Genomic DNA, 11,270 nt, shown 5'->3' on the forward strand with positions numbered 1-11,270 from the left:
GCAGAACTGCAAAGCTTAGATCTGATCTGTTGGTTGTGGAATTGCATAGCTCTGCCTATCACTTGCTGCTTATGCTGCTTGGCATGCAATTAGTCCTGTGTTATAACTTCACCAGGTTGACACCTCATTTTTAGGTATGCCTGGTGCTGATCCTGGCATGACCTGCATTCTTCATTGAACCAGGGTTGATCCTTTGGCTTGGCAGTAATGGTAGAGTGGGGGATATGCCAGGCCATGAGTTTACAGATTGTAATTATTCTGCTGCTGATGGCCTACAGCGCCTCATGGATGCCGAGTCTTGAGTTGCTAGATCTGTTCGAAATCTATCCCATTTAGCACGGTGGTAGTGCCACACAACACGATGAAGAGTATCCTCAATGTGGGACTTCATCTCCACAACAACTGCGCAGTGGTCACTCCTACCAATACTGTCATGGACAGATGCATTTGCGGCAGGCAGGTTAGGTTGGTAAGGATGAGATCGAGTATGTTTTTTTCCTCTTGTTGGTTCCTTCACCATAACAGCTATGTCCTTTAGGATTTCAGTTCAGTCTGTGGTAGTGCTTCTAAGCCACGCTTGGTGATGGAATTGAAGAGCCCTTGCCACTCGGTGCTTCCTCCAAGTGGTGTTCAACCTGAAAGAGTACTGACTGATCAGCTGAGGGAGGGCCGTACGTGGTAATCAGCAGGTGGTTTCCTTGCCCATGTTTGACCTGATGACATGAAACTTCATGGGGGCTGGAGTCAATGTTGACTCCCACAACTCCCTGTGTATACCACTGTGCCGCCACCTCTGCTGGGTCAGTCCTGCCTGTGGGGCCAGGCATGATTCCGTGATTATGACTACGTCAGGTTTGACTAGTCTGTGAGATAGCTCTCCTAATTTTGGCACAAGCCCACCAAATGTTAATAAGGAGGACCTTTCAGGGTCGTCCAGGCTGGGCCTGCATAGGTCAATAGGCTCTTGGCCCTAGGTCCGCAATATCTGCCCTGCCCAGCCAGCTTTTTAGTGGTTTGATACAACCGAGTGCCTTACTAGGCAGGGCAGACACTGCGGTTCTGGAGTCATATGTAGACCAGACTGGCAGATTTCCTTCTCTAAAGGACATTAGTGAACCAAAACAAAAATAGCTGGAAAAACTCAGCAGGTCTGATAGCATCTGCGAGAGGAATACAGTTAACGTTTCGAGTCCCTATGACTCTTCATCAGAACTAAGGAAATATAGAAATGAGGTGAAATATAAGTTGGTTGAGGGGGGTGAACCAGATGGGTTTTTAATGACAATCAAGAATGGTTTCATGGTCATCATTAGACTTTTAATTGAATTCAAATTCCACCACTTACCGTGGTGGGATTCAAACCTGGGTCCCCAGAGCATTTCCCTAACTCTGGATTACCAGTCCAGTGGCAATACCACTACACCACCACCTCTGCTTATGTGAGTGCCACTTGATAGTACTTTTAACAAAATCTTCCATCACTTTGCTGATAATTGAGAGCGGACTGATGGGGCAGTAATTTGGTCAAATTGGATTTACTCCCCTAGGGTATTAACTTTGGCCTCTGCTTTATTAGTCCAGTAACATTACCACTGCCCCTTTATTCTTTAACACATAGCATGGGAATGGACAACCAGTACAATTTCTCAAGAGGACAATTCTCAACCCGTCCGCTCAACTATAAACCATCATCCACTCAACTACACCAGGTGTTTACAAACCACTCTGGAAAGAGTATCTATTCACAGCTGTTCAACAAGATGGGAAATGATGTGCATGACACATTTTTCTCCAACCTTATCCAGTTTTGCAATACTGAGTGCCCCATTAGCTTACCTACAATTGATCTCCCCAACCCAACAAATAATAAAACACCCAACATTGCAAGAAAAAAAAATCGATTTTGTAAAGACGGTTCCACTAGTAGTTCATTTCTCTACCACATCAAACCCAAACCCACACAACTACACCAAAGCTCTTCTCGCTACCGCCACTAAATGGCGCCTCCCCCTTTTGAGAGCCCAATACGCCACCATTTTGAAGTTGAACACGAAGCATTGGGAACTTTAACTAAGCCGTCGGATATAATGAAGGAAAACACCATGTTGCTATCGGTTCCTCTTGTCTCGCAATGTTTGGTGTAGTGTGGCGGGAGATGGGAGTAAACTTACCGAACATGAGACTACATTTCACCTCCAATCCCTCTCCCAGCGCCGGCTCTCAGCAGCCGGACACTGAGCCCAGGGAGGGGAGGGGCTAGAAGCCACGCGCCAGCTCCGCACAAGCTCCCCCTCCCCGCGCGCCAGAGCGCGTGCCCCTCGCTGGCGCTGGGTTGTTTTTCACCCTCCCAACAGGCACGTCGCCGCGGATTGGTCCGGACTCGGGGAAGGCACACCCAATCCCCTCGCCGGCCGCCCTGTGCATTGTCAGCGCGCAGGAAAGGAGGGGTGTGGGTAACCCGGGGGCTAGGGGGAGGCAGGCGGGCGGGCGGGCCGCGCCTGCGCGCCACGTTACCGCGTGCCGAGCATCAAACCGGTCGTTTTGGACGCAGTGGCGCGCGGCTTTGATGTGGTGAAAGAGGGGGGAAGGAGGGGAATGAAGGGATGGGTGGTGGGAAAGGAGAGGTGACAGGAACGAGAGTAATGGGGAGGGGGCAAGAGGAGGGGGGAATAGGGGCAGGAAGGTTAGGTGATGGAGGAGGAGGGGAATGGGGATAGGGATGGGGAGGGGAAGGGGTATGATTGGGGAGGAGGGGGAGGGGAATGAGAATGAGGGAAGGACTGGGAGGAAGGAGGGGAAAGGCTGTTAAATGCAAAATGTACACCTAGTCTGTCAATCATCTGGGGCTCTATAGCAATGTTTGCAGATTGAACATAGTGTTCAGGATCAAGTTTATGTGACCATAAACAGCAAAATTGATCACAAGCCATTGACATATATTGAGGGGAGTGTGTTTGTGTGTGTGTTTAAAAGTGATTTGCATCAGTAGGCCAACAGTTTCAGTTTAAGTGATGGAGAATTTGCAGGTCTCAATTAATTGCCAATTTGCAGCAAAACCTGCGGCATTCAAGCTTGTGGCAATAATTAGAAAGCATTCACCACGCCACACAGGTGGAGGGGATGGGGGGAAGTGAATATTGAAGGTGTTGGATGCAGTTCCAATTAAGCAGGCTGCTTTATCCTGAATGGTATTGAGCTTCTTGAGTGCTGTTTGAGCTGCACTCATCCAGGCAAGTAAAGAGTATTCCATCAGACTCCTGACTTGTGCCTTGTAGGTGGTGGACAGGCTTTGGGAGTCAAGAAGTGAGTTACTTTGACCTGCTGTAGTAGCAGTGTCAGTCGCATGACTGGTTCAGTTCAGTTTGTGGTTAGTGGTGATTTCCAGGATGTTCATGGAGATTCATTGATACCCATTGATTAATGGAGATGGTAATGCAGAAATGGTTAGACTCTCTTGTTGGAGATGGTCATTGCCTGACCCACTTAAATGGGAAATGACATTCACGCCACACAAGCCTGGACAATGCCCTCCAGATCTGGTTCAATGCAGGCAGGTACATACTGCTTTATTACCTGAGAAATTGCGAGTGGAACTAAACACTCTGCAATCGTCCGCAAATTAGTTGAAGATGGTTCATTCCAGATTGCTGCCCTTAAGAACTTGTGTAGCACATGTCCTGGGGCTGAGGTGATGGGCCCACAAAGAGCACAACCTTTGTGCAAGTTATGATTCCAGTTACTGGATGCTCTAAAACAGTGAGTTTAAAATGATTTTTAGTGGACCAGTTGGAGCAGGAATGCTGCCGCCCCAGATCGCAAAGCTCTTCCACCTGGAGGAATTACCCTGCTGATGGCTGGGCTCCCTCCCTCCCCCAACATCGTGCTAGACCCATTCAGACAGACTGCATCATGATACTACTGAGTGAGGCCCCAGTCCCAAAATGGTTCCAAGTCTCTTTGCTCCCAGTATGGGTGGACAGTAGATATTCTCCACCAGTTGGCTGCCAAAGGTTAAAATCTACTCCAACTCTACTACCAAGATCCAACAAGTACACCAGGGTTTAAGCAGAGTTTTGAGGTACTTTAAATACAAAGAAATTCAGGATTGAAGTAAGCAATTCCAGAGAAACGCCTTTAAACTTACTACCACATGGAGTGGTTAAAGCAAATAGTATTGATATATTTAAAGGGAAGTAGACAGGCACATGAGGGAGAAAAATAGGATATGGTGATAGGGTTAGATGAAGCAGGGGGTGGGAGGAGACTCGGGGACCAGTTAGACCATAAGCTCTGTTTCTCTTCTTAAAGTTTCTTTAAAGTTCAGCAAAACACAAATTAAAGACAGGGAGCATAATTATGGATATGTGTGGCTTAATAGTTCTCTGCCAAAAGGTTAATAGTATGAAGTATTTTTCAGATGCATTAAGTGCAGCATGACTGCTGGCACATGGAACAAGAAGCTAACCATGGTATTTGCAAAAAGACAAAGGTGACACTCAGTGTTATTGTATACCATGAGAATCTCTTCACTAATGAGAAAATGAAGGAGAATGTAAAATGTATTTGAGGATTTGAAAATTGTTTCGAGCTGTCTGATGCAGCAAGGGCTGACAAGATTCTGTGACACACACCAGTCATCTTTGAGAGCACATGCATGGTCCCCTCTTCACATTCTGTCCCAAGGCCCAAATGGTGGCCCTGGCATCCATTGTTCAGAGTACCAATTCCAGGAAAAATGACAAAGGCTGTGTTTTCCTTATTTGCTTGTACTTCACATATACTTTCCCACATGTGGGCCAGAACCAGCCCCTGGAGAATGGTGCAGTCATTCTAGCTGAAGCCCTGAAGAGCTTTCTGCCTCTAACTGTTCCAGGTTCACTGAAAAATCAGCAGGTGTGGGGGAGCCTAGACCATAAAATTTAAACCATTTCCTCATTAATTTGCATATATATCAAACTGATGACACTAACAGATTTAAGTGCCTTGATTTGGGATTTGTTCATCAATAACAACCAGCAAGAAATAAATATCAACATAAATTTACAGGATTACTGTATTGGGCAAGAGCAAGTGAATGAGATTAATTGGATAGGTCTACCAAAGAGCCAGCACATGAATGATGGGCCAAATGGCCCCTTGCACTTTTTGGCTCCATAAAAAGGACTGGGACACGCGTGCTTTGAAGGATGAATTGCCATCGCTAAGGAGTTGCAGGGTGGACAACTCTCCTTTAGATTATACTGCTCAACTGCTTGCATCGTTTAAGATTGAAATCTGTAAACTGTGATCTGATTAGATTAGGTGCATCAATCCACTTCTAATAGTTTCAGTTGTCCATTTGGAATGGAAACAGGAATAGTTTTCTTTATGGATCCCTCATCAGTTTATTTTGATCAGATCTACACACAATACTCCACAATAACATTGCCAGCAAAATTATCAATAATGCACCTCCACAAATAGTCATTCTCCGGGAAATGGACACCTTAAACTTCCTTCCATTAAAAGTTGTCTATTTTGCTTAAAGTAGGGTTTAACTCCCTCTACCATAATGTGGAGGTGAATGTTCAATTTACAACTTGGATCACTATCTCATTTGTCTTTCTCCCACATGAATGCCCATTTTCTTGAACCAGAAACTCCATCTATTTTACCATAAGTTGCATCTCAACTTCCTATGGATGGAAAAGCGTGGGCTTAGTTGTCTCCTCCCTATCTCTGCAAACTCCGCCAGCACAACAACATCCTCAAATTTTGGCCACTTGAGGATTCCCAATTTATTTGTGCAACCATTGGTGGCAGTGCCTTCAGCTGCCTAGGCCTTAAGTTCTGGAATCCTTTCCCTAAATATCTCTGCCTCTCTGCATCTCTTTCCTCCTCTAGGGCACCCCTTAAAACCTATCTCTTTAAATCAAGCTTTCAGTCATTTGTCCTAATTTCTCATATGGTTCGATGTCAAATTTTGCTTTATAACCCACTCCTATGAAGAACTTTGGGATGTTTTATAACTTTAGAGGTATTATATAAGTACAAGTTGTTGTTCTTGCTGCTCCTGTCTAAAAATAGGCAATGGGATGTTTGGAGATACTAGAAAATTGCATGATTTGTAGAAAGAACCTATTTATATAGGTTTCACATCCTCATGGTGTGTCACTTTGCTTTACAACCAATCAATTACTTTTGAGAAACAGTCACTTCTACCTAGGCAAGCAGAGCAGCCAATTTGTACATAGCAGGGTTTTCACAAATTGCAAATGAGTGACAGAGGAGATAATTTTTTTGGAGGGGCCTTGATTGAAGGAGAACTGTTAGCATTATACCATGCAATGGCCACCAGATGGTGTGTATGCTAACAAAAATATTAATTTTAATTTATTTTTTATGTGTAGATTATCGAACAATCACGTGCTGCTAACAGGCTGTGGAGAGAAGTGACAAGTTAACGCATGACAAGAATCGTCTATTTCCACCTTTGTAACATCACCCGACTCCACACTTGCCTCGGCTCATCTGTTGCTAAAACCCTCATCCATGCCTTTGTTACCTCCCAGACTTGACCCTTCCAATGCACTCCTGGCCAGTGCCCCACCCTCCATTCTCCGTGATCTTGAATCCATCCAAAACTCTGCTGCTCGCACGAATTCTGTTCACCCATCGCTCCTGAGCTCACTGACCTGCATTAGCGACTGGTTGATTTTAAAATTATCATCCTTGCTTTGAAATCCCTCCTTAGCTTTTCCCCTCCCGATTACTAATCTCCTCTAGCAGGACAACTCTCTGAGATCTCTGCATTGCTCCAACTCAGGCCTCTTGCACACCCTTCAATTTCAAAATCGCTCCACCGTTGGCAGGTGTGCCTTCACCTGTTTTAGGCTCTAAGATCTCGAATTTTCTCTCTAAGCCTCTCCACCTTTATCTGTCTCTTCTCTCACCTGTCCTAATATCTCCTTATGTGGCTTAGTGTCAAATTTTGTTTGATAAAGCTCCTGTGAAGTGCTTCGGGATAGACAATAGACCATAAGACTATAAGACATAGGAGCAGAAATTAGGCCATTCGGCCCATCGAGTCTGCTCCGCCATTCAATCACGGCTGATAAGTTTCTCAACCCCATTCTCCCGCCTTCTCCCCGTAATCTTTGATCCCCTTACCAATCAAGAATCTATCTATCTCGGTCTTAAATACACTCAATGACCTGGCCTCCACAGCCTTCTGTGGCAATGAATTCCATAGATTCACCTCTCTCTGGCTAAAGAAGTTTCTCATCATCTCTGTTCTAAAAGGTCTTCCCTTTACTCTGAGGCTGTGCCCTCGGGTCCTAGTCTCTCCTACTAATGGAAACATCTTCCCCACGTCCACTCTATCCAGGCCTTTCAGTATTCTGTAAGTTTCAATCAGATCCCCCCCTCATCCTTCTAAACTCCATCGAGTATAGACCCAGAGTCCTCAAACGGGATGACTTACTATGTTAAAGATGCTATATAAATGTAAGGAATAATCCTTCCTTAGAAATCAGGAACCATAGATGAAGCACAGAAAGAGTCCTTTTAACCCATCATACCTATGCTGGCTCTTCTTTTATTTGTTCATGGGGTACAAGTGTTGCTGCCCAAACCTGGCCTCCGCTTGTTCCCATCAAAGCCTCTCTCAAGAGACAGTTTTGGTGCCTTTCCAAATGCTCCTTCATTTTGGGTGGTCGCAAGCCAGGGATTCCCAAGATTCGGAGAGGTATGTTGGATCTCTTCAGGGATGTTTTGAGAACATCCCTAAAGAATTTCCTCTGTCCTCCTGGGAGTCTCTTCCCACAACGATGTTCAGAGTGGAACACTAAATTCAGCGGCCTGGTGTCAGGCATGTGAATGACGTGACCCGCCCAGTCAAGCTGGTTTTGAGTGATTTGTGCTTCAATGTCAGAAATTTTGACTTGGGAGAGGATGAGATTAGACTGCCTGTCCTACTGATGTATTTGAAGGAGTTTGCTGAGACAGCATTTGTGGTGGTTCTCCAACGCCTTGAGATGCCTGCTGTAGATTGTCCAAGTCTCCGAAGCATATAGGAGCGCTGAGATCACTGCTGCTCAATAAACCATAAACTTTGAGGTTCTGGACCTCAAAAACTCTTTTCCTCAGTTGTCTGAAGGCACATTGGAAACAGTGTTGGATTTTGTCATCTATGTCTGCCTTCAATGAAAGGAGGCTCCCAAGCTCGGGGAAGTGATCCATATGTTCCAGAGTCTTGCCATGGATCTTGATCGACAGGAGACTATGTCATGCTGTGGAAGAGGACCTCAGTTTTCTTGGCATTTAAAATAAGACCCATCCTCTTGTAAGCTTTGGTGAAGGAGTTGGCCATGGTTTGGAACTCAGTCTCTGAGTGAGCATAAAACACAAGTGTCATCTGCACACTGAAGCTCAATGACTGAGGTTGGACTGACCTTGGTTTTGGAGTGGAAGGCAATGAAGGTTCATTAATTTCCCATTCATCCTCTAGGTTATCTACACTCCTATGGGGAGCTTGCTGGGGGTGATTTCAGAATTACAGTGGGGAAGATGGAGAAGAATGAACATGTAATTATGATATTACAGATTTTAAGGACAGCTATTTTAAAAGTACATTTCTGCTTTCAAACCTTTACATTGAGTTTAGAAGCCTTTTTCAAAATGGAAGTATGGGCAGACATCTTTCTGTGTTTATTCAAACTTTGTGAAACTCATATCTCTAAAGCTGGCTACAAAGAGTTATTAAAAATGTAGTCTCCTCCATGGAATCTTCTAAAAGTGTGTGAAAAACCCTTTTACTTCTGAGAGAACAGGAGACAGGAGAGGACATCAAAGGACCACAACATAATTGACTTCTTTGCCTGGTGAAACAATGACTCCATGAAAATTAATATAGCAGCTATTTTTGTATTTTTTGAACTGTATAAAGGAGGCTGTAAGAAGCCATCTTGTGAGGCAGGGTGCAGAACCCCAGGAAGAACTTTGAGAAACAAGATCAGAGGGGAGATGGTGTTGCAATGGTATTGTCACTGGACTAGTAATCCAAAGGCTCAGGCTAACACTATGGGGACATGGGTTCAAATTTCACCATGGCAGCTGGTGGAATGTAAACTCAATTAATAAATCTGGAATTAAAAGCTAGTCTAAGTTATATGACCATGAAACCATTGTCGATTGTCATAAAACCCCATCTGGTTCACTAATGTCCCTTTAGAGAAGGAAGTCGACTGTCCTTGCCTGGTCTGGCCTGCATGTGACTCCAGACCCATAGCAATGTGGTTGACTCTACTGCCCTCTGAGATGGTCTAGCAAGCCACTCAACTGTACTGAGCCTAAAAAAAAGAATGAAACCTGACGGATCACCCAGCATCGACCTAAGCCCTGGAAACAACAACGGTACACCTCACTTATCACCCCACCAGCCTCTGCATTCAAAGGATCATCCTCCGCCATTTCCGCCAACTCCAGCATGATGCCACCACCAAACACATCTTCCCTTCACCCCCCCTGGCGGCATTCCGTAGGGATCGTTCCCTCCGGGACACCCTGGTCCACTCCTCCATCACCCACTACTCCTCAACCCCCACCTATGGCACCTCCCCATGCCCACGCAGAAGGTGCAACACCTGCCCCTTCACTTCCTCTCTCCTCACCGTCCAAGGGCCCAAACACTCCTTTCAAGTAAAGCAGCATTTCACTTGCATTTCCCCTAACTTAGTCTACTGCATTCATTGCTCCCAATGCAGTCTCCTCTACATTGGAGAGACCAAACGCAAACTGGGCAACCGCTTTGCAGAACACCTGCGGTCTGTCCGCAAGAAAGACCCAAACCTCCCTGTCACTTGCCATTTTAACACTCCACCCTGCTCTCTTGCCCACATGTCTGTCCTTGGCTTGCTGCATTGTTCCAGTGAAGCGCAACGCAAACTGGAGGAACAGCACCTCATCTTCCGACTAGACGCTTTACAGCCTTCCGGGCTGAATATTGAATTCAACAACTTTAGATCTTAAACTCCCTCCCCCCATCCCCACCCCGTTTCTTCCCCCTTCCTTTTGTTTTTTTCAATAATTTATATAGATTTTTCTTTTCCCACCTATTTCCATTATTTTTAAATCTACAACTAATACCTTGTCAGTCTTTCCACCCCAACCCCACTAGAGCTGTACCTTGAGTGTCCTGCCATCCATTCTTAATTAGCACTTTTCTTAGATAATATCACCACCTTCAACACCTCTTTGATCCTTTTGTCTGTGACATCTTTTGATTATCTGCTCCTATCACTGCTTGCTTGTCCCTACAACCACCCCACCCTCAACTTCTCTCCCCCCGCCCCCCACCTTAAACCAGCTTATATTTCTCCCCTCTCCTAACTATACTCAGTTCTGTTGAAGGGTCATGTGGACTCGAAACGTCAACTCTTTTCTTCTCCACCGATGCTGCCAGACCTGCTGAGTTTTTCCAGGTAATTCTGTTTTTGTTTTGAACGGTACACCTGGCCCTGTCGACCCTGTATAGTCTTCCTTACCATCATTTGGGGGCTTGTGACAAAATTGAGAGAGCTGTCTCACAGTCTAGTCAAGCAACAGCCTTACGTAGTCATACTCATGGAATCAGACCCTTACAATGTCCCACACACCACCGTCACTCTCCCTGACTATCTCAATGACAGGACTGACCCAGCAGAGGCAGCAGCACAGTGGTATACAGCCAGGAGAGAGTAAACCTGGGAGTCCTCAACATTGACTCTGGACTCCTTGAAGTCTCATGGCACCAGGTCAAACATGGGCAATGAAATCTCCTGCTGATTACCACCAATGGCCCCCCTCAGCAGATGAATCAGTAAACGTTCATGTTGAACACCACTTGCAGGAAGCACTGAGGTTGATAAGGTCGCAGAATTTACTCTATGTGGGTGATTTCAATGCCCATCACCAGGAATGGTTGGGCAGCACCACTATGACCAAGCTGGCCAAGTCCTAAAGGATGTAACTGCTAAACTGAGTCTGTAGCAGGTGGTGAGGGAGTCAACAAGAGGAAAAAAATCCTACTTAACCTCGTCCTGATCAATCTACCTGTCACAGATGCATCTGTCCATGACAGTATTTGCAGGAATGACCACTGCACAGTCCATGTGGAGAAAATTCCCACCTTCACATTTTTTTATTCATTTACAGGATGTGGGCGTCACTGGCTAGGCCAGTATTTACTGCCCATCCCTAATTGCCCTTGAGAAGGTGGTGGTGAGCTGCCACTGCAATCCACGTCATTTAGG

At 45.5% G+C, this 11,270-nt stretch overlaps 1 protein-coding gene across 1 annotated transcript in view; it reads right to left on the reverse strand.

The window, feature by feature from the left end:
* The window catches only part of spdya (speedy/RINGO cell cycle regulator family member A), a 64,483-nt gene extending 62,227 nt beyond the window's left edge, over positions 1-2,256 (reverse strand). Inside the window, exon 1 of the mRNA XM_078542690.1 lies at positions 2,172-2,256. The gene's annotated coding sequence lies outside the window, so the exon portion shown is untranslated. The remainder of the gene's footprint in view (positions 1-2,171) is intronic.
* Positions 2,257-11,270: the final 9,014 nt, after the last annotated feature.

Source organism: Cetorhinus maximus, chromosome 5 (genome assembly GCF_964194155.1).
Source record: "Cetorhinus maximus chromosome 5, sCetMax3.hap1.1, whole genome shotgun sequence".
Taxonomy (NCBI): domain Eukaryota; kingdom Metazoa; phylum Chordata; class Chondrichthyes; order Lamniformes; family Cetorhinidae; genus Cetorhinus; species Cetorhinus maximus.